Source organism: Siphateles boraxobius, unplaced genomic scaffold, assembly GCF_051911475.1.
Source record: "Siphateles boraxobius isolate OS27281-9 unplaced genomic scaffold, OSU_SipBor_1 226, whole genome shotgun sequence".
Taxonomy (NCBI): domain Eukaryota; kingdom Metazoa; phylum Chordata; class Actinopteri; order Cypriniformes; family Leuciscidae; genus Siphateles; species Siphateles boraxobius.
The window spans coordinates 76,519-101,588 of NW_027508840.1; the positions used below are offsets into that span (position 1 = coordinate 76,519).

The 25,070-nt window shown below is 42.9% G+C and overlaps 2 protein-coding genes across 15 annotated transcripts in view; one reads left to right on the plus strand and one right to left on the minus strand.

Moving 5' to 3' along the window:
• LOC143747549 (uncharacterized) overlaps window positions 1-25,070 on the minus strand; it is a 177,955-nt gene that overhangs the window by 54,343 nt on the left and 98,542 nt on the right. The gene's annotated exons all lie outside the window — the stretch shown is intronic.
• Window positions 498-25,070, plus strand: part of ncdn (neurochondrin) — a 219,944-nt gene continuing 195,371 nt past the window's right edge. The window contains exon 1 of the mRNA XM_077240359.1: window positions 498-509. The gene's annotated coding sequence lies outside the window, so the exon portion shown is untranslated. The remainder of the gene's footprint in view (window positions 510-25,070) is intronic.

A 25,070-nucleotide genomic window follows, 5' to 3' on the forward strand; every position in this document is an offset into this window, starting at 1 on the left:
AATTTCTGGCGCGCGTTTTCCGTGACCACAAAGTGCACGTTAAGAACGCGCGCTTTTATGGCAAATCGCGCGTCCCGCATGCTTTATGAATACTTTAGCTTGCCATCAGTGTTGCCAGATGGACGATAATTATCGTATTTGTACGATAATTTTGACCTCTGTACGATGTACGATCAAAAATGAAAAAAATCCCATAATGTACGATAATTTCAGAGTTTTCAGTCGTTCGTCCAAACACACATCCTACCGCTTCTCTCTCTGACCCAGAATCATTTTGCAGGCTCACCTGCCTGCACGCAAGCACGTAGCCTATAGCCTACACACACACACACACAGGCACCACACATGTCGCCCGGCCGCACGTCAACACTGCTCCATCTAATCCATCCTACATGTTGGGATAAATAGCTGTATTCTTCACGTTTACGTCGTGTACGATAATGTTCTTCCAAATAGATCATTTTGAACTCCTGGTACGATAATTGGACATTTCCAATCTGGCAACACTGCTTGCAGTTGCCATACGCATGTGGTGCAGGCTGCAGCGCGCTCGTTTTTCCAGGCGCGCCTATATGTCGCGGCGAGATGAAAAACATCTCAACTTTTCAGAGAGTGCCGCAAGGTCATTTGACAAAAAACAACCGGTCAGCATCGGTCTTTCCGTATTAACAACTTCGAAAGCTCGGCCGAACAGCTGATCATAGCTGTACAGTGCGGTTTTTATTTCTCATCTCCATAAATATAGCATACTAAACCCTAGATTCAGGCCCACCTCGACTTAATCCAGGCCCACCCATCTGTCACGTTCTGCATCCGCCACTGGTATAGTCACAGGAATAATTATATTTTTCTTTATGTATTTGATTTATTTTATTGTGTTTATGATTTTGTTTCAATTACTGTTATTATGCTGAACTTGTGATGAGTAATACCCTCAGTGAACAGTAGGCGGAGACAATGTGCTGATCGGAGACTATGTGAGTAACTTTGAGTCGCAGAGAAGAAGCCGCCATTACAGAGCGACTCGTTACTGATAACAGCACAACTTGGTTTGTCTCATTGTTTTATCAAACAGGTGGGTGAAATCAATCACCAGGGACATGAAAACATGAAACAATATGTTGATGCCGTGTGTACACTGTTTTAAGAGGGTTATACATTTCCTGACTAAAGTTAAGATGTTTAATAGAGACGGTGTTGTGTTTATGAAAATTACATTTCATTCGCGTACGTGCCGCGTTAGGCCTGGTATTAGGATTATACAATCTAAATGGTTAGAGGCTCCAGCACACTGGATACCCAAAGTAATGTGATGTTTATAGCTTTATAATTGTGTTTATAGCATAAAAAGCGATGTATTAAGCAATCGCCATGGGTTATAAGATTGAAGTATATGTATATGTATACATATGTAACGTTTTATTGTTGAATATATATTTTTGCATACTATATTGTATAGGTTACTGCTGATATTTGGATGTTCTAATGATCTTTTGATCAAGTATATTCGATGTACTGTAATTCAGTTTAAATGGTTCACTCAACTGTTTAGTTATACAGTAGTTAGGATACATTTGCACAGACAACAGAGACTGTAATACATGGTGATGTATGTTTTAAGGGAAAGAGTATTGAGTTATCAGAGGAAAATACTACCTGAGTATAAAAGGAAAGACACTTACAAGAGTGATGTAACATGTTTATTTGTGTTTTTTTTTGAGTGAGTCACATGTAAGGTGACACAAGAGATTGTGATTTAATTATATTATATATATATATATATAATCTTGGAATTATTGTAATAAAGCGATTACAGAGAGACTCGTTACTGATAACAGCACAACTTGGTTTGTCTCATTGTTTTATCAAACAGAGGTCAAAAGAATTCATCTACTGCAGCAACGCCAGTCAGACGGCGGGCGTGCTACATAAGCTATAAAAACTGCATAGTTTCCGTTTAATGCGCAAATTAAAAGTAAAATATGCACTGTGCATTGCAAATTAAATGTAAAATGTCATCAAATCACATTTTAAGGTAATTATCTTTTTTTATATAAAAATAGTCAGTGGAAACGTGATTGCTTACATCATGCCAAATATAAGAAAGAGGAAGACAGACAGGGGAGTCCCATTTCCTGTGCTGGAAAGGGTAATCATTAGGCTACTTAAAAGTATGAAATGAATAGTCACAATAACATCCCAGTGGGCATTTGATGTCAATTTAACATCAGACATCAAACATTGTTCAAAATGACGTCACGAAATAGGTCAAAAATTAAAGTCATATTGACGTCAAAGTGTTCTGGTTTCACACTCAACTTGATTCTATCGAACTCTGGTGCGTTTGCGTGCATCTTACGTCATTGCAAACGTGCACGGCGCATGATAGAAAACACGACGCGGGTCAATATTGTTTTTTATTAATTGGGTGCTATTATGCATAGCTGAGTAAACAACGTAGGTTAACTGTGTGTGTGTGTGTGTGTGTGTGTGTGTGTGTGTGTGTGTGTGTGTGTGTGTGTGTGTGTGTGTGTGTGTGTGTGTGTGTGTGTCGCATAAGCTGTCTTTCTGCTGCTTGCAAATGGACTCTGGGGAGTCCATTTGACTCTTGAAGAGACAGTGGATTTCCATTAATTTGTTGCCCTGATTGCACGCACTATGTGCGAATACACTGCAGACTCACTCTTGCTCGTATCCAAGGTAAATCTTCATCCCTTACGTGTGTTTTATTTAACTAAATACATCATAATCGGCTAAAACGCAGGATATAGGCTACTTTATTTCCTGAACAAGTGCACACCCGAGTCCGTCTTGCTTTCACATACACGCGAACCGCAGCACGGTTCGGGAGCAACCGAACTCAGACCACCTCCTCCAGGTAGTCTCGGATTCGGGACACAGTGGGCACCCGGGTCCACATGACAGCGTTCACATTAGCGATTGTTCATGCGAACCGTGCTCTGTTCCGAACTAAACTGCCAGTGTGAAAGCCCCCTTGATATCAATACAACATAAATGTGACATCAAACAATGACTGTTTTTCAAACAGTGTCTGAAGCAGTGTTAAAGTTAATGAGATAATTAAGTGATTAATTGAGTGATGATTGGTCATTATTGAAGACACCTGATGTTAACAAGCAGAATCACTGAAGGAGAAAATCACAATTTTAAGTCACCATTTTGGTGATCAATGTTTGCTTTAGTTGGGCTTTTGACCCTAAAGTTTTTAACTTTAGATTTTGTTTGGCTGCTGAAACTGAGTGGTGAACAGCCAGATGAACAAAGAGTAAAGATGATCTGATGGTGTTGGTTATGTTTTGACAATCATCAAAACATCAAAATCTTGACATCAAATTGACATGAACACTTTGACGTCAATATGACTTTCATTTATGAACTATTTCGTGACATTATTTGACATCAATTTGATGTCATATTGATGTTAAATTGACGTCTAGGTGCCCGCTGGAATGACTGATAAATAATATTTTCCATTTTGAGTAGGTTATATGATTGATTTATTATGTAGCCTATATTAGACAGGCTACAACCACCCCTGACATGTGTTACAACCATCCCTGTACACTGGGATGGTTGTAAGAGTGGAGAGACTGTATTAAAATTAATTTTTCAATCTGTATATTTTCATAAAACCACTTGAACACATTGTTTCAGCAGCTGACAGATTGGAGTTTATAATATAACAAATTGCACAAAGTGTTACAACTGTCCCTGGTCTCCCCCTATAATTAAAATGCTTTGTCAACAGGCTATTCCAAATTTCAGGCCAATAAAGCAACAAACCCATAAGTGGACAAGCTGAACAGAATATTTGACACACTTGGTCTCTGTCTCTTTCTCTCTCTCTCTCTCTCTCTCTCTCTCTCTCTCTCTCTCTCTCTCTCTCTCTCTCTCTCTCTCTCTCTCTCTCTCTCTGTGAGTGAATTTTTCTATCATTTTCTCTACACTGTTTTTTTTCTTGTTTGTTCTGGTCTTTTTGTTTTCTTATTGTCATACTATATCTAGGGCCGTGTGCTATCCGTGTGTAGGACGCAGTGAAGGTGGCGTCTGTGGTGAGCATAGAGGACTGGTGCTTGGCTGTTGGGGAGGTGGTTGGACACTCAGGTGTTTTATCCGCGCCATTGCACACTGACGCTGCCTTCACACTGGCAGTTGAAATCAGCTCTGTAATTCGCAATACGCCCCCAGCGGACGTCGTACTACACTGTTGAAAAGCGTCGGAAGCAAATAGAACAAAAATGGCGGAGAGATTACAAAGGTTGATTCTGTCAGTGTCAGAATGTACAATTCTGTATGATCTTTCTGATGAGGGATATAGAGTCATAAATAGAATTATACATAATTAATCATAAATGTATAAATTATATAATAAATTATAGCCTACATTTTAATTGTATTAACGTTATAAAATCATGAAAATAAAAAAATTACATGACAACTTTCGTTATAAAATCATTATTTATTTTATTAAAAGTTAAGAATTCAGGTTTGTTTATCAGTACCATAGCAACGCTAAGTTCCGCTGGAATTGTCGGATAGGAATCGTCCGTAGCCTTTCGCAAGAGTTAAATTTTTTGAACGCATCCGGATGACCATCTGATATGATTTTCTTCGCACCGCACTCGTTCGGACCCATTTCGGACCCATTCGCATGCAATTATGCACGTCTGCGAATCTCCATAGGAAATGAATGACTTCCGTTCGTTTTGGAGCCGTATCGGAGCTGATTTGAACTGCCAGTGTAAAGGCAGCGTCAGCATCCGAAATTTTCACACGTTAAAAAAAAAAATTCGACCTCACGTTATGTCAATCACGCTTGCTCACTGTCTACGAAACTTTTGTCCGTCATAAAAAAATCGGATCAGGTTCAATTTTCTGCTTTTTTCGCATCCGTAGCAAGCAGTTTGAATGAGTGCTTGAATAGTGTTTTGACAATTGAGGAAGATTAGAAAATTTCGTCTCGGTGTGCAATGGCCTAGTGTTTAGGTTTTCGGAATTTTGGTTAGAATTTGTTTCAGTTCTTCCTCTTTCCTTGCCTGCCAAAAGAGTAACTCTATCTAACGTGCCACCTTTTGTGAGTGACGAGATTCTAACGTAAGCGTTGTCACGTTATGGTAAGTTGGTGTCTCCAATTGTCTCCAAGATACCGATTAGTAGTCAATCACCTTTATTGAAGCATAGTTTATTTTAGGCGATTTGTTTACATGAATGATACATGTTCAGTCTCGGTTGGAGGTTAGGTATCTCGGGACGGGCCACGCTGGTTCTCAGCTCACCGCCCCAGTGTGGAGGTTTTCTTTCCCGAAGTGCATGGAGACCTTACCAGGTTGTGGACGGCACCTTTCTCTGCCAGAAACTGACTGAATAGCTTTTCCCCCTTACTACCCTTGATGGAGGAGCGGTGAAGGGTTGCGAGGCTATCCCTCCAATGGAGCGGTCTGTCAACTCAGGTGCACCTGTGTCCGGCAGCCGCTACCTTTTGGGGGGATCCTCGTCTCCCCCCTAAAGGCCTGTGAGTTTTCGTCCGTTCCGATGGGCCTGTGGGCAAGCCGACTCCTCTTGCGTGCCATGGCGTTGCTTCAGGTCTGTCAGGCCAGGGCACCCATGGACATGCACGAGGGTAGTCCAGACCGTGCACTCATAGGTGAGGACTGCACTGCATCCCACCTTGCCATCCGGGGCACGAGTGTTGTGGCGTGCGCGATCACTCTGGCGATGTCCACCTTAGTGGTCCAGGAGCGCCATCGTTGGCTCAGCCTGGTTGATATGGCGGATGCGGACAAGCTTCGGTTCCTGGTCTCCCCAATTTCCCAGTTTGGGCTGGTCGGCGAGGCGGCAGAGAACTGCATCCAACAGTTTTCCGCCGCCCAAGCGCAGATGGAGGTCATCCGACACATCCTGCCCCGGTGGCCAGCTGCTGCCTCCACCCCGCCACCGGTGGCAGTTCCTCCGCCTGCTCATTGCCGAGGGCGTTCCCCGGCCGCCGCTCCCGCTGGACCTCTGCAGCAGCCTCCACCCAGGCCTCAGCATAGAGCCGGCCGCAGTAGGGACGCCCAGCCCGCTCCAGGCGCTGCCAAGCCAGGTGACAAGCGACAGCGAAAGCATTCCGGAGCGGGGCCACCCAGGGATGGATGAGGATGCTCTTATAGTTGGTCACTCCTTCCCCCGGAGGAGGGCCGGGTGGTGTCTTTGTTTGTGTGTGTCTGTTACGCTGGCTCCCCCCCCCCCCCAAAAAAAAAAGCGGAGCAAGCGGTACCCACACTTCAAAGAAAGAGCAAATTCATCTGTTCCTGGGTCCCAACAGGGTCTGTTTGGCGGGTGTGACCCTGTATAGCCTTACACCCCTCAGCCCCCCCTTGGTCGCCAACAGGCAGCTTGGTGCGTTCGAGGACCCGGTCATCCGCCTTCTCACACGCCCCCTGCCGCTAGTGGAGACAGGTAAGTGTTGCACAGCACACTAACACCACACTCTCCACTTTGCTGCCCCACCTCAGGCTCGGCTTTCCCGCTCAAGTCCGTGATAATCATCACATTAGGTGTTGAGCAGACGTGCTCCTGAAAATCCAGTGATATTAAAAACTGGAGGCCTGATATCTTTTCGCAGTGGATCTGACACCTGCTGTGATGATTGGTTGTAATGTCATAGGGTAACAGAGGGGGTCAGTAGTGAGGGTGGGAAAGTTAAAAAGCACAATATGGGCATGGATGAATAAACAGAGAGAAAATGTTCATGAAAAAGATGCAGCTTATTTCATGCACAACAATGAACAAAACATGGTACCAGGAGTAAAAATCGAAACGGGATGCGTTGTGAAAAGCGACATGGATTCTTTGAAGCCACCGAGTAGTCTAAAACTAACGGGGAATGTCGACAGCAATTGGCGCACCTTCAAGCAGCAGTTTCAGCTGTATATCGCGGCCATGGGCCTAGAGACGAAGCCGGACACTAGGAAGGTAGCGTTACTGCTAACTATAGCAGGCCCTCAAGCCATAGAAGTGTACAATACCTTCGTGTATGATAATGCTGATGACAAAGATGAGCTGGATAAAGTGCTTGAGAAGTTTGATGCCCACTGCTCTCCAAAAAAGAACGAGACATATGAGAGATATGTTTTTCGCTCACTAGTGGAGCGACAGCACGAACCTTTTGATAATTCTCTGACCGACCTGAAGCTTAAAGCACAGTCATGCAATTTTGCTATACTGAGGGACTCCATGCTCAGAGACCAGATTGTGTTTGGTGTGGAGGATAAAAAAGTCAGGGAAAGGCTACTGAGGGAAACGGAGCTGAATTTGGAAGGGGCTATCAAGATCTGCCAGGCAAGTGAGCTTTCGCAAATGCATGTAAGGACATTCAGTGAGATGACGGCGTCGGCGAGCAAAGCGAGCGTCAGAGAAAGTGATGACGCGGCTGTCGGTGCTGTTTCCAGTGAAGGAAGGAGGTGCACGCAGACCCGACCTGCACAGCAAACAGACGGACAAGAATTTAATTGAAAACGCTGTGGTTTGCAGCATAAGCCAAAACAGTGTCCAGCTTATGGTAAGCTATGCTCTAATTGTCGGGGCAAGAACCATTTTGCCATTTTGCAAAGCAGTGTTTCTCAAAAAGAAAAGAGGAGAAGAATAGAAAATATATAAACATAGTGGAGGACACAGATCTGTGTGAAACATTCTTTGTTGGTATGGTTAACTGTGAAGATGAAACAGAAAAATAAGTCAATGCTGTCAGAGAGGATAAGTGGACAGCACCATTGGAGATAAATGGGACTATAATAACAATGAAACTGGACACTGGTGCAAAGGCAAACCTGATTAGCACGTCTGACATTAAAGTGATGAAAATGAAACCAAAAATACGCAAAGGAATGACAGAGTTGAAAGATGACAATGGACAGAAAATAGAGTGTTTAGGTACATGCAGGCTGAAAGTGACTGTAAAAGAAAAAGTACACCACCTATTATTCTCTGTTGTTGCTGAGGACCTTGATTCACTACTGGGTGATAAAGCCTGTGAGAATTTGGGGCTGGTAAAAAGAGTCTATTGCATCAACACAGCTGCAAGTACACCGAGTGACACTGTTGACTCCATAACACAGAACTATGAAGATGTTTTTAGAGGTCTTGGTGCACTGCCCTTCACATATAAAATCCAGTTAAAAGAAAATGCACAACCAGTTTTGCATGCTGCACGAAGAGTTCCAGCACCGCTGAGAGACCGTTTGAAAAAGGAACTGGACAGGATGACGATGTTGGGTGTGATAAAGAAAGTTGAAGAATCAACTGACTGGGTCAACTACATGGTGTGCGCAAAGAAAAATAATGGCGACCTGAGGATATGTATGGACCCAAAGGATCTGAATGAGAACATTAGGCGTGAGCATTTTCAGATACCAAAGCGTGAAGAAATCACAAGTGAGATGAGGGGTGCCAGATATTTCTCAAAACTTGATGCATCACAGGGTTTCTGGCAGCTAAAATTGGATGAAAACAGCACCAAATATTACACCTTTAACACGCCTTTTGGCAGATACTGCTTCCTCAGACTTTCCTTTGGCATCATCTCAGCATCTGAGATATTTCACAGAGCCATGGAGCATATTATCGAGGGACTAGATGGAGTTCGGGTGTATGTTGATAACATTATCGTGTGGGGCTCCACAGTCCAAGAACATAATGCGAGGCTGACAAAAGTGCTGGAGCAGGTACAAAAGTATGGATTAAAGCTAAACAAGAGCAAATGCCAGTTTGGACACAAGCTCTCTGCACAAGGCATTCAACCCGACCAAGAAAAAGTCAATGCCATAATAGACATGCCAAGGCCTACTGACAAGACTGGAGTGTTACGCATCATGGGGATGGTCAATTTCATAGGTAAATTTATTCCAAATTTATCCGCAAAAACATCTTGCATCCGTGAACTCCTACACAAAGAGACTGAGTTTAAATGGACAAGTAGACATGAACATGAATGGCAAAAACTCAATGAAACACTGACAACTGCACCTGTGCTGGCATTCTACGACCCGACAAAGATGATCAAAGTATCGACAGATGCCTCAAAGAACGGAATTGGTGCAGTGCTTCTACAAGCTGAAGGTGAGCATTGGAAACCAGTGGCCTACGCATCCAGGTTCATGACAGAGACTGAGTGTCGATATGCTCAAATAGAAAAAGAATGTCTGGGGCTAGTGTTTGGCCTGGAGAGGTTCCACAGCTATGTTTATGGCCTACCCTCCTTCACAGTGGAGACAGATCATCGTCCCCTAGTTGCCATTATCAAAAAGAATTTGAATGAAATGTCACCAAGGATCCAACGTTTAAAGATGAAAATGCAGAGGTATGACTTTGAACTGATCTACACGCCAGGAAAGCACCTTATAATAGCAGATATGCTTTCACGAGCACCTACAAGTAACATCGAAAGTACCACTGAAGAGGATGTTCAGTGTCAAGTGAGCATGGTGTCTTCTGCACTTCCGATATCAGACGCAAAGTCCAGGCAGATAGCTGTTGAAACAGTAAAGGATACAGAGCTACAGTGTGTTATTAATAACATAAAAAATGGATGGCCTGTAGGTTCCTGCACACAGTTCTATCACATCAGAGGTGAACTCAGTGTCATTGATGGACTGTTGCTGAAGCAAAGCAGAATTGTCATTCCACTAAAGATGAGACAGGATGTACTACACAGGATCCATGAAGGTCATCTCGGAGTCGAGAAATGCAAACGAAGAGCGAGAGAAACAGTTTTTTGGCCTGGAATAAACAAGGACATTGAGAAATTGATCAGTATATGTGAAACATGTCAGAAACACAGGAACAAGCAAACCAAAGAGCCTATACTGGTAACAGAGGTATCAACAATGCCATTGCACAAGGTTGGAATGGATTTGTTTCAGCTTAAAGGAAAGGACTACTTGGTGATCATTGACTATTACTCAAACTTTCCGGAAATGGCTTTGTTGTCAAACACATCATCAAACTGTGTCATAACCCATGCAAAATCCATTTTTGCCAGGCATGGCATACCAAACACTGTAATGAGTGATAATGGACCATGTTTCAGTAGTAAAGAATGGCATGACTTTGCAGAACAGTACGACTTCTGACAGCTGCTGACAGTGGCTCAGATCCTTACCTTGCGCTACTAAGTTACAGAGCATCACCACTGGAGTGCGGACTGTCACCTGCTGAATTGTTGATGAGTCGAAAACTGCGCAACACATTGCCAAGCTACATGAAACAAAACAAAGATTCAAGGCTTGAACAAAAACTAAAACAACAAAAAATGAAGCAGAAGTCATTCTATGACAGGACAGCTAAGCAGCTTCCACTTCTGTTGACCAAATACATAGTCAGGATCGAAAATCCTGATGGTTGGAAAACAAAAGCAACTGTTTTTCAGGAAGTAGCTCCAAAATCGTTCACTGTGAGGACTGAGGAAGGACAAATCTTCAGACGTAATCGCCGCAGTCTTCTTAAAACACAAGAGACTTTCCCAGAGCTCGGCAATGCCCATACTGAGTCTGAGTCCATTTCTCCACCTGTCACAGACTGTAACACCCATGCACATACTCCAGGTGAACATGTGCTGAGAAGATCAACCAGAATAAGTAGAAAGCCTGAGAGACTGAATCTGAAAATTTGCAGCGCATTTCTGTATTTGGTTGTGTTGTGAGTATTTGGAGCACACGCGGGTTGTGAAACTGATGAAGATGTTTTTTTAAATTTGCAGTTGTTTTTTTCTATTTGCATGTGTTTTTTTCTATTTGCATGCGTTTTTTTCTACTTGCATGCGTTTTTTACTATGTGCATGCGTTTTCTTCAGTTGCAGCACGTTGAGCTCTCTCGACCACCGTACTTGAGTCATTGTATGAACAATCGGTTCTGAGAGAAGCACATAAAATCGTGGCTTATCCATAGCATGTTCTGTACACAGAAGCTGTGTCCCAATGTGAAGGCTGCGTCCTCCGAAGGCCGTATTGAATGCTGATTGGCCGTATTTGAAGGCCGATTGCGTCACAGCAGCGCGACGAAGGATGTCCCAATTCAAAAGGAGTATCGTCGTTTCCTTCGTTTCCCCGTGAAAAGGAGGACACATAAATGGATCTATTTCGACCTCACTCAGACCGTCACCACGGTCTTACCCTGAATGACGCCATTCTTCCGCCTATCCTCGAGACCTAATATCAACAATGTCAGGTGACTGACCTTAGGGGTTGGCTATATAATATCCAGGTGAACCAACCACTTCCTCTTGCCTTTCTCGCCTCATCTGAGACTGTCGCGGTAGAGCGAATTTTTGATTACAGGAAAAACTAGCTCCAATCCGTCACATTTTCGTGCAGGTGCTTCACGTCCCTGAGGATTGAGGTGGTTTTCTCCTCATTTAAATTTCTCGGCGCGTCGTCGGATCGCACGTTGGTGAGTGTTTCTTTATTTTTTTCAGCTTGTTTACAGGTATTTATTATTGGTTCTTGGGTCAGCTGTTCGCAGCAGGAGAGAGTTTTTCCATCTTGTTTACTGCTTGTGCGCACGTAGAGTGATGGATATATTATTTTCTAATAGATTATATGATTTTCACGGAGTTCTGTTCGCAGACTTATTTTGAAAGATGCGTATGAAGTGATTCGTCACAATCTATATATTAAGGATATCTGGTTCACTGTGTTTAACTAATACCTGCAGTTTAAGGAAGTGTTTGATTTGATTAATGAATGGTGATTTGTCACAATCTATGTTAATCGCTTGTGTTTTTCAACTAAATGCCGGTTAGTTTATTTTAAAATCTTTCAGTTCAACTCCAAGAATTAATTAAAATACTGTGATTCGTTACAGTTAATCTGTCTATTTATTTAGTTTTCTTATCATAGACCATTATTATATGAGTGGCTTGACCTCTGGCTTGTTGTTATGAGTCACTCAAGATGTCGGTTTTGCCAAACTGGCATACAGTCAAGAGATGGGCACCGTGAATGTCCCTCCTGTTTGGGTATGCAACATCTGTTAGATGATATCGAAAACCCCTGTGCAGCTGCAATAGAGCTAACTTTGCAGGAAAGAGTGCAGAGAGCCAAACATTTAACTGGTGGCAAAGAAATGATTCCCAGTAGTTCCTCTCACAAACGCAAGAGGCCTGATGAGTCGATCAGGTCTCCAAGTTCTGACATGCCTCAAGATAAACGGGAGAGGGCCACGGTAGTGCAAGAGCCCAAGGACGATACTCAGTTACAAATATTGGCAGCATTACGTGACTTAGCTGGTAAGCTTGAAACACCTAACACTTCAATAAGCACGCAGCCATCTGCAGTCCCTATTGCAACCTCTGCTGGAGATGAGTTAACATCACATCAGGAAGAGAGGGATGATTCTATGGATGCCGTGTCACTGCATGCAAATATTTCCCTTTATGGTAGTGAGGAGGATATTGGCGAAAAAGAGGAAGATGAATCCAGGTCCGAAGTTTCAGAAGGAAGCCTGCATTCTGACATTCTTTCACGCATTTTAAGTGCAGCAAGGATCCTGGGCCTTGATGCTCAGGAAGAAGCTACAGCTCCAACCCCAACACAAGGTGTATGGACGAGTATTTCCCCTGCACAGCCTACTGTGTCCATTCCTGTGGCTGAGGATTATTTCCAGATGCTGAGGAAAGCCTGGAATAATCCAAAGGCTGGACCCCAGTTTAATGCACTGGTTTCAGGCAGTTTGTTAAATTGGATTATACAATAGAACCAGGGGTCACCAATTCCATGATCGAGGCACCAGACCATTTTACCAGGCTCCCCAAACTGACCAGTCTCATACTCCAGTCAGGGGAGGGTCATTTATGAGGCGTACTACCAGGGGTTGCATCTTAGGTCCTTTACTTTTCCTTATGTACATTAATGATCTTCCTTATGTGTTTGATGTTTCTAGTACTTTGTTATATGCTGATGACACTGTCATTTTTTTGTCTGGCTCAGATATTGATACAATTAATTATAAACTTAACTCAGACCTACAGCATCTACATGATTGGCTCCAGGATAACCATTTAACACTGAATACTAAGAAAACAGAATGTATGTATGTCTATTCATCTAGGAAACAACTGTCTATATCAAATTTCATCACCTTTTCTAATCAAAAACTTTCAATTGTATCCATGTCTAAGTATCTGGGAGTCTCTCTTGACTCACATCTTACCTATCGTGACCATGTCCACATTTTAATCAGAAAGTTAAACCAAAAGTTATTTGTTTATAGTAAAATTAGATCATATCTACTGCATTCTGTTTCTAAAACATATCTTCATGCCATTATATAGAGGGAATGCACGTGACGTCACCGTTGGCCGGAGTGACTGCAGTTACGCCCACAAGTGGCAAAAAGACTGAGCGGCAGCATTGGTTTTCAGTGTGAATGCTGCGGAAAAACACACAAAACGCGTCTAAAATGGGAAAGAGCTTTGAGACTGACTGTACAACTAGATTTGACAAGAAATATGAGGAATATTTTTACAGACTACCTAAAGCTACAGAACAGAGAAGCAAATAGATCGCTGCAATTCATAGAAACAACTGGACTCCAGGCAGCGAAAGGTGGATTTGCAGTTATCATTTTTGTGTCAATATGCTGAATTTAGTGGTAAAATCATTCTCTATATATTGTATTGTTATATATTGCAGTGACAACTCATCAATCAAATATTTACCACTGTATATTCTGTATAATTTGACATTTTTAAATAAACACTGACAAAAAACTATACAAGTTTTAAGTTTCTAGACGATATGATGATATATATGACATTGATAAGTGATCACCTGGATTTAGACCTGCCTATTTTGTATTTATATAAAGCATTCACAGGCAAATTTGCTGTATGTATTTCCCTGGTGTCGAAATCAGGCGCATATAAATGTCAGGAAACACGATTCCTGGCTGCATGTTAATATCCATGGATCACTGGATATTTAGTAAGTTGTAAGGAACACTATATTGAGTCCAATCTTTAGTTTAAACTGATAATCGTTTGTTTTACTTGCGTTTTCGCAGTTTCCCCTATTAAATCCAGTCACGCAGCAGCTCTTCTGCCACTCAGTCCGGCTGAGGGGGCGTGTTCCGGCGGGAAAGTGACGTTAATGCATTCCCTCTATTGTCCACTCTGTCGTATTGTTTACCTGTTTTGTCACTCACAACAAATGAGATCCTTGAACCTGTAGCGAGACTCTATAATAGAGCCTATAAGATCCACAACAGGCTTCCAGGCTGGACTCACCACTGTGTTGCACTATCTTTGAGTAATGCCTTGACATTTCACGACTATAGAATAAGCCATGCTATGAACCTTTTTTATCAGATTTTAAATGGTCATACTGCTGCGGGATTGACTGCGCTGGCTCCAAAACTTAGTTCAAGGCTCGAACGCACTACGAGATCTGTTACAAATGGACTTCTCCCTATACCGGCTTTTAGGAACTGCTATGGACAGAGATCTTTCTTTAATTTGCTCACTAGAGCCTGGAATGAGACTCCACAGCACATCAGATCTATAACATCAATAACACTATTTAAACAAACTTTTGCTCGCCATCTGATGGACAGGTATATCTGTGACCACTGAGATGGCTTTATGGCCTCCTGCTGATGCTTGTTTACTATCGTGGTTTGTGTGCTTGTTGTGTGTTTGTTATTGTATGGTTTTGGAGTTCTGTGTGTTTGAGGTATTCATGTTCTGCAGAACAGGAACCTGCTGAAAATCAGTTTTATACTGAGTCAGGCCCGATTGCTCTTAATCTTTTCCTGTTTAAATAAATAAAATAAATAAAAATAAATAAAATGAAATCACAGTCTTAGTACAGAAAAAAGCAATTGTACAGATAAGTACCAGCAAACAGCTCACTGGGTTCTATTCGAAGTATTTCCTAGTACCAAAGAAAGACGGGGGACTTCGACCCATTCTGGACTTACGACAGCTGAACCGATTCATAAAAGTATTGCCCTTCAAAATGCTGTCTACAGTTCAAATTCTGGAATCCATAGAACCGGGAGAATGGTTCACTTCCATAGACTTAAAGGATGCATATTTCCACATACCCATCTGTCAGGATCATTGCCCATTTCTTCGCTTTGCTTTTCAAGATCGGGTCTACCAGTTCAGGGTCCTTCCATTTGGCCTGTCTCTGTCTCCAAGGGTCTTCACCAGAGTGGTTTCTGCAGCCCTTCTTCCTCTTCAATGTGCAGGTTTGAAAATTCTATCATACCTGGACGCTGGCTAATTTGTGCTCCTTCTCGCAGCCAAGTACTGAAGGACACAGAAATGGTCCTTCAAAATGTACAGTCACTGGGTTTCAAGGTGAACTGGGAAAAGAGCAATCTAAGTCCCAGACAACAGACAGTGCTTGTGGGAATTTCACTGGATTCCCAGCTGATGACTGCATCTTTGTCACCCCAGAGGGTGGAACAGTTGGTCAGTCTAGCTCAGTCATTTCGTCTGAACAAGAGAATTAAGTTAATTCAATTTCAGCGATTATTGGGCATGATTGCAGCGGCAGTGACTGTGGTCCCACTCGGCCTTCTCAGAGCCCGTCCACTACAACGTTGGTTGAACAACTTCCACTTGCATCCCTAATTACAAAGGCATGTGAAGATAAAGGTTACACAAAGGTGTATCCAAATGTTACGCCCTTGGAATACGAAGACGTTACCAACACAAGGGGTTCCTCTAGGCAACATCCCAGCAAGGCGATCTGTGATAACGACAGATGCTTCTCTAATGGGGTGAGGAGCAGTTTGGGAAGGCAGGTCCATCAGGGGACTCTGGGAATGCCCTTGGACCTCGGAGCACATCAATTTGCTGGAACTCAAGGCAGTCCATCTCTCCTTGAGGGCTTTTCTCGCGTTGTTGCAGAACAAACATGTTTTGGTGAGAACAGACAACATGTCTGCAGTGTACCACAACAATCACCAAGGCGGCACCAGATCAGCGCGATGTCTCCAGGTGACAAAGGAACTACTCTCTTGGTCATTTCTGAAGCTCTCATCATTCAGAGCAGTATAGATACCGGGAGTAGCAAACAGAGCAGCAGACCTGCTGTCTCGAACTGGACCTCTCCCGGGAGAGTGGCGTCTCCATCCCGAAGTGGTAAGAATCATATGGAGTCAGTTCGGAATGGCGAGGGTCGATCTGTTTGCGACTACAGAGACAACTCATTGCGATCTATGGTATTCCCTGAACAACCAGGGAGGTCCCTTGGGGATAGATGCACTATTTCAAGAATGGCCAGAGGGATTGTTGTACGCTTTTCCTCCCCTACCTCTGATTCACCTGGTACTCAACAGGGTAGCGTTGGGTCATCATAAGGTTTTACTTGTGGCCCCCAGGTGGCCAAAAAAGCATTGGTTTCCGAACCTTGTACGTTTGGTCCAAGGTCAACCTTGGCAGTTACCAAAGAGAGCCGATCTTCTCTCCCAAGCGGAGGGCCAAATCTGGCACCCAAAACCAGAGATACTACAACTGTGGGTATGGCCCTTGCTCAGCCCCTCTCTAAAGACTTAGACGAAGCTGTATTGAGGACAATAAATAGTTCTAAGACACCATCTATGTTTAGTAACTATTCTAGCAAGTGGCGGATATTCTCAACCTGGTGTCAAGACAAACAACTAGACCCAGCCAAGTGTGACACCAGTTTGGTACTTCGTTTTCTTCAATCATTGATGGATTCGGGGAAGTCAGTTAATACCATAAAGGTCTACATTGCAGCCATCTCCCACTTCCTTGTATCAGTGGATGGTGCAAATATTGGCAAACACCCTTTGGTGTCTCAATTTCTTAAGAGTGCACACCGTTTACATCCAAGGAGAAGTATGAGAGTACCTGCTTGGGACCTTTCTATTGTCTTACACTCACTGACCAAAGCACCTTTTGAACCACTGGAGCAAGCCGATCTCAAGTTCTTGACTTGGAAGACAGTCTTCCTACTGGCGATATGTTCAGCCAAGAGAGTTGGTGAATTACACTCTTTGTCAGTCAGTGAAGAATGCTTGAGATGGAACGCGGAAAAAACGGGGGTTTTCCTTTGGCCAACCCCGTCATTTCTACCCAAGGTCCTTAAATCTAGTACAATAAATCAAGTGATTGAGCTTGATGCTTTCCGTCCAGATCCCCTTTGTTCGGGTGCTGGGTTAGATAATTCTTCTCTATGTCCTATTAGAACATTGCACACATACATTGAGCGTACTCATCAATTACGGCAGTCACACATGCAACTATTCATATGCTTTGACAAGAGGTGTGCAGGCAAACCTGTGTCTAAGCAACGATTGTCTCATTGGGTGGTGGATACAATTTCACAAGCTTATGTCAACCAAAATCTACCTATCCCTGGTGATCTGGTGGCTCACTCTACCAGGAGCATGGCTACTTCCTGGGTGGCACTCAAGGGGGTAGCGCTCTCAGACATCTGTGCAGCAGCCTCTTGGAGCAGCCCATACACGTTCACTAGATTTTATAGGATTAATGTGGCAAATCCGAATTCTTTGGGATCTGCTGTATTATCTGTGACTAAATGAATCCCTCATGACCCTGGTGGTATAAGTCATCCAAGGTAGACCGTGGTGACGGTCTGAGTGAGGTCAAAATAGATCGTAAGTTATGACCATAACTATGGATCTATGAGACCGACCGATGACCGTCACTATCCCTTGTCACTCGGGACGAACTGGGCGTTACAGGCAAGAGGAAGTGGTTGGTTCACCTGGATGTTATATAGCCAACCCCTAAGGTCAGTCACCTGACATTGTTGATATTAGGTCTCGAGGATAGGCGGAAGAATGGCGTCATTCAAGGTAAGACCGTGGTGACGTCATCGTTCGGTCTCATAGATCCATAGTTATGGTCATAACTTACGATCCTTCGCGGTCTATCCTACCCGATCCTACCCCATAAGTCATTGCGGGCCGGTGACCACAGCACTTGTATGATTGTTCTTGTCGCCTAGCAACTGCGACAGCTACCGATGACGAGCGGGAGTAACATTTGAACTGCACTTTTTTATATTCCACTGGGTTTTATATTCCCGTAGTATGGAGCCCGGAAAGTCTCTTGTGTGTGAAAAAAAAAAATCCGTGGCCACGATTGTGCAATCCGTCCCCTCAGTGTATAAACTGTATTCACGAATTCTTAAACTGTTCCCTTGGTTTAACAAATCGTGCCCGTGATGATTCAACCAGGCCACCTGTTTATGAGGGATGCTTTGCATAAACTTCATTTTTTAAAATGGATAATTTCTTCAATTTTCTAAAACTCCATTTTATGGGAGAAAAAAGCTCAGTATAATAGAATAAGCAAAAAAAGACGTCACATATAAAAAAGAAATATAACACAAACACAAGGTTAGGTTTTATTATATAAAAATAAAACATTCATAAATTATTTTATGATTAACATATTACTGTCTTCAGTGAATTCATTTATAGTTATAATTATAAACACAAATAATAATAATTATCATTATTATTATTACATTTAGGCTACATATTTAGAAGTCGCTTTATCATAAAAAGGAACCAAGCAATTCGTCAAATGTCAGTCATAATAAATGGTTAGACAATAATAATACAGGGCTAAGATTGTCATAAATAACACTTCTGAACTGGGACGCAGCAAACCAGCTCTGGCCATGATCTTATTAAAGCCGAAAATACATGACTAAAACATCCTCACCATGTCTTTCAGTAAAATATAAACAAAAAATGGCAATAGCCAATTCTGGATCCATAGCTGTTTATTCAATTGTATAAAATTAATTATCAGAATGGCATCTGTTCTCTCGCTAGTCGCCAGGAGCGGTAATCGGGAACACCTGGTTGCGCAATTAGGAAATCCCTGCGTCCTTCGAAGGACGAATAGGCCTTCGGAGGATGCAGCCTTCACATTGGGACACAGCTAGAGTATGTAGGCTATTATTACCTTCTGGAAGACGATACAGATTTCCGATGTGAAGGTATAATCGTTTTAAGAAGTATTTTATTCCCTTTTCAATTAAAATGTTAAATGGCGAATGAGTATATTTATTTATTTTTGTGTGTAGAATTTTTTTTTAATGTTTCCAATGATTTTGTCAATGTAAACACCTTGTCCACCACAAATTTCCCCTTCGGGAACAATAAAGTGTATTTCATTCATTCATTCATTCATTCATTCGTTCATTTGATTCTCTCTCTCTCTCTCTCTCTCTCTCTCTCTCTCTCTCTCTCTCTCTCTCTCTCTCTCTCTCTCTCTCTCTCTCGTGCGCATGTGCGTGTTTGGCGTGGTGAGGATTGTGAGAGGTTTGAATGATCTTTAAATACATATTTTTTTATACTTTATGGCTTTTTTTCTCACCTTAGTCAGGAATTAACCCCTTAGGTGTCACCCCCCTTTTGATAATTGACATTAAAATGCACTATACAAACTTAAATAGTTGTAATTCAAGAATTCTTTGGAATACAGACCTAGGTTTGGTCTTGTTTTAAAGAAAACAATCAGCAGATTATTACTGAAGTGAAAGCACTTCAATAAATTAAAGTATGAAAAAGTTATGGAAGTTATAATTTACAGTTAATCAAATATACTTTATTAATATATATTTTTTTATATAAAATAAATATTTTACAAAATATTTTTACTATAAAATTACTATAAAATGAAAGCTATATATCTAACCAAGTTGTGTTCCAAATTTCAAGTTGATATCACAAAAATTGAAGTTCCCATGAGATTTTGTTTAGGCGTAGTACCAAAAATAGCCATTTTGGTGCCATTGCATTCCATTGAATTTAATTGTATGCAATCTGTTGTAACAAATTCATAAATTTCTATCCAAATATCACTTCTGTCACTAAATATGGAACCTTGAGACTCAGACCTTTCTGACAATATGTGTTTTGTCAATATTAGAAAAGGTTTTGATAATAAATTATGAAAGATGATGCCCAAAAGGGGAGGGGCCTAATAAAAAAATACCGTTTCCATGGTAACGCAACATCCAATTTCAAAACGGTTTTCACAGCATGAATTCTGAGTTCGTAAGCTTTCAAATGATACCTAATTTATGATAACTACTAAAATATGTGATATAATAATAATAATAATAATAATAACATTATTTATATATAATATATATTATACTTTTTAGAGGACTTCTTACTTTACTTTTTAAAATATAATTTTATCTTTTTTATTGACAAATACTAGATTATGTTTTATTATGAACTTTTAGCATTTAAAACCAAAGTTTCAATTATTAAAAGTGTGTGCGTCGACTTTTTGTGACAAAGGTCCGAAACTCCTGTAATGACGTCGATTTTTTGAGGCGCACTCTTACGTCACAAATTCATATATTACTGTTCAAACATAATTTAGATATAAATAGATATAAAATATCTATTTAGGAGTATTAGACCTTTCCAACGATATATAGTTTGTCATAATTAGATTAGGATTTAATAGTAATATAGCGAAGTAAAGTTAGATATCCCGTATACGGTTATATACGGACAGTTAAGTCCGTATATAACCCCAAACTGCAGTTCGCTCCTCTATATCCCCAGTCCCATAAGCATAACACTGCACTAAAACTAGTAACAGTTCACTGCACAAAACCCCCCAGAAACAATTCTTAACTTTTTTCCACCACAGACTAATCTGATGCAGTTTGCTTTATTACACTCCCTCCACCATAAGCACTGCACTCAGCACAGAGTCACTTTTGTTGTTCATACTGTCACTATCCAAACAATTTATGAATAATTAATTAACTGTGTGTGTGACAGTTGTCTCTGCACAAGTAAATTCAGACAGAGAAAGACAGGCTACATATTTTATACCCAGGCAATGGACAAATGTCTGCTCAGGTCTTTTTATTATTGCAAATGAAAGGTTACAGACATTAACAGTGAGAACAAAATAAATAAATAAATAAATAAATAACACAAAAGGGGGTGGGGGGGTGGATGGGTGGGTAACAGGGACATCATAATCTGCTCAGGTCATTGGTTCAGAATTATTTAATTTGTCTGCTATTTCTTTGCACAGTAGCTAGGTGTCACTAGTGAGCAATAGAGAATGAAGCTTCGAGTAATGAACCTTTGGGTGAAGCAATGGGCTGCGAGGTCTCAGTGGTTCAGGAAGCCTCATTTTGCCATCACTACCTGCGACGCGAGTCACAATTTCGAACGCACCCCCTTTCATGAAAAATGAAGCGATAATAAAAGAACTCAGTCGCTTTGGAAAATTTGCGAGTGCAATTAAAACTGTTCCGCTCGGATGTAAGAACGATGCACTGAAGCACGTAACGTCTTTTCGGAGACAGGTTTTCATGTTTTTACAAGCACCGATGTTTTTGGAAGTATCTTTTCGTATAGGCTACAACATGGTAAAAGTTCTTATATGATCTTCGCTACAACGGAAAGTATGCAATGTTTTGAATGTGGAGACATAGGCCACAAGAAATTGTTTTGTACTCATAGAAAACGTACTCGGTTACTAACGTAACCTCGGTTCTCTCTAGAGAGGGAACGAGTACTGCGTAATATCTTACGCTAAGGGGAAAAACCTCTTTTCCACGAGATATTGAAGCCAAAAATTATCCTTTAATTTTGATTAATGTAAAACGCTGTGCGGCAGCGTGCAGACATAGGCAAGACGGCTCGCGCGCCTATTGGCTGCCCTGCGGCAACAGCAGCAAGCCTATCGAGAGAGGCCCTGCGTGACTTGACATCCAATGGGGGTGCTTCGCGCCCATTTCGTCGCGTCCCGCCAGAATAGGCGTGGCCTTGGCCTATAAATACGCTCGACAGGCTGATACAAACTGGTTTTCAACACTGAAGCGAACCAGCGCTGTTGTATGCACGGCAAGATACGCAGTACTCGTTCCCTCTCTAGAGAGAACCGATGTTACGTTAGTAACCGAGTACGTTCTCTTACGAGAGTATCTCTCGTACTGCGTAATATCTTACGCTATGGGGAACACAATGTAAGACGCCGTGCGTACTGGGATCCGACACCAAAGTCCCAAGGGCAGTAGCCCGGGGCTCATATAGTGCATAATCACCGTAGACTCACAGAGAGTCGGAGAAGAGAGGCTACCAGCATCATTCCCCACGAAATAGCATCCCATAGGAGCTAGTTATGTCAACAGTATATCCCGCAGACAGGGTGAACGCGTTCAGCCTGAACTGGGCAAAAATACGGGCTATTCAACACCCATGGAGCTGTTCCATCGATCAGTGAGCGATACTCAATCAAAACTCAGCATTCTGCGCCGGCGCAGCGGGACAGATAGTACTGAATTCTAGACCGACAGCAGCTTGGCCGGTAAGGCGGGAACTTCTAGGTTATAGAACCTTATAAATGTAGACGGCGAGGCCCAGCCCGCCGCCATACAGATATCATGCTGATCATAATCTGCTCAGGTCATTGGTTCAGAATTATTTAATTTGTCTGCTATTTCTTTGCACAGTAGCTAGGTGTCACTAGTGAGCAATAGAGAATGAAGCTTCGAGTAATGAACCTTTGGGTGAAGCAATGGGCTGCGAGGTCTCAGTGGTTCAGGAAGCCTCATTTTGCCATCACTACCTGCGACGCGAGTCACAATTTCGAACGCACCCCCTTTCATGAAAAATGAAGCGATAATAAAAGAACTAAGTCGCTTTGGAAAATTTGCGAGTGCAATTAAAACTGTTCCGTGGCTGAGGCCATGGCTGAGGCCATGAGGCCCAGCATTTTCTGAAACCGTTTGAGCTGGACTATAGAGCCGCGGCGGAAGGATTTCACGGCGCGCTGAATGTTCAGTCCTCGCTCCGGCGACAGACGTGCTGTCATAGACAGCGAGTCCATCACTGTTCCCAGAAAGGAGATTTTCTGGCTGTGAGACCCAAATTCTCGAGATGCTCGAGTAATGCGGTCTTGTGTTCTATGAGCTCTGATCGTGATCGAGCTAGAATCAACCAGTCGTCCAAGTAGTTCAAAATTTGCATGCCCTGAAGTCTCAGGGGTGCGAGAGCCGCGTCCATGCACTTCGTGAATATACGGGGTGCTGGAGACAGGCCGAACGGTAGGACTGTGTATTGATATGCCTGGCCCTCGAAGGCGAATCTCAAGAATCGCCTGTGACGTGACGCAATCTGTATTTGGAAATAGGCGTCTTTCAGATCTATTGACATGAACCAGTCTCCCTGGCGCACGTGCGCGAGGATTTTGCTGGTTGTCAGCATTTTGAACTTGCGTTTCAGAAGCGCTTTGTTCAATTGTCGCAGATCTAGAATGGGTCTGAGACCCCCGTCTTTTTTCGGTACCAGAAAATATCTGCTGTATACAACCCCTTCGCTCTGAGCCTGAGATAAAGGTTCTATGGCCCCTTTGCTCAGTAGTTTCACTATTTCGGTTCGAAGTAGATGAGATACTTCATTGTCCACCGTGGTTTCGACACGCGCCGTGCAACGGCGGGGACGTCGAGCGAACTGTAGCGAATAGCCTCTCTTTATAGTGTTCAACACCCATTCTGATACCCCGGGAAGCATTGCCCATGCATTCGCGTGGATAGCTAGAGGCAGAATGATATCCGGGCTCTGGCCGCGGCACAGCGGCGGCTGCAGAGCTTCGGTGTGCTGAGACATGAACACTGTGTTTAAAGTGCGCGAGGCGGGGGGCGCGCCGATCACGGCGGGTAGCCTGTTCGCACTCGCTTTCTCTATGACAAATTGTGGAGAGAGAACGAGCGGGACAAACCCCGTAGGGTTCAGCGTGTCTGTGAGTGAATGTGGGCGCGGGACAGCGGGCACATTTACTGCACTGAAAACACCGTCGGCTTGCGCTGACTGAATATGTGTTGGTTTCGTTTTTACAGAAACCGTGGGACACGCACTGTGTAGTGTTTGTGGGCACTGTGTCGTGGGCACATTCACTACGTTTGCCACAATCGACATGAGTCGATTTTATTTGTGCTAGCCCTGAACTGTGGCGGGCTGTGTCTGTGTGTGGGAATGGGCACTGTGACGTGGGCATTCTTACAACACTCATAACACCATCGGCTATGGCCGGGACACCAGAAAATACACTCTTTATTGGATTTATCTGGGTCGCCGTAAAAATGGCGTTAATGTGCAGGCAAGCGGGCTGTGGTACCGGCTTGTTTACTGCGAAATACACTGGAACAGTCACATTGTTTGGAACTGAACGAGCGAGAGGTTTCGGTGGAGTCTGGCCGCGGCGAGACTTAAACACCGTGGGTCTTAGCTGACTGTATGTGTGTTGGTTTCGTTTTACAGAAAACGTGGCACATGCAGTGTGTAGTGTTTGTGGGCACTGGGTTGTGGGCACATTCACTACATTTAATGCACAATTGACATGAGTCGATTTCATATGTGCGAGCCCTGCACTGTGGCGGGCTGTGTTTGTGTGTAGAAATGAACACTGGGCTGTGGGCATTTTTATTACACTCAAAACACCATCGGCTGTGGCCGGAATACCAGACAATACATTGCTTATATGATTTTTCTGGGTCGCCGTGGAAACAGCATTTGTGTGCAGGCAAGCGGGCCATGGTACCGGCTTGTTTACTGCAAAATACACTGGAACAGTCACATTTTCTTGGAACTGAACGAGCGAAAAGTATCAGTGCAAGTCTGGCCGCGGCGAGACTAAATTTTATCTGCTGCGAGAGCTGGGATCGCACACGGGTCTCCCGTGCGATGGCTGTAGGTTTCGCCACTGAACCACAGGGGGAAACGACAAAAGCTTAAAATAGCTCGAGCACATAATAGAGCGTCATCACAGTTTTGTGTGTGTTGGCGTTTGTTTGCATGCGTGCGTGTTATACAACAGGCTCATTGCTGCAATATTGACATTTTCAGCCGCTCAAACTAAGAGGAACTGAGAAATGTTTGAGAAATGGAGATTGGTCCGGCCTCGGCGGGACTAAAAATACACTCTATCCTCATTTCGCCGATGACGCATGCCCACGGGGGGCGGGGTAGCTTTCTTATAACGTAAAGAAAGCTAGCCGCGGTTTAATGCTGGCCCGTTT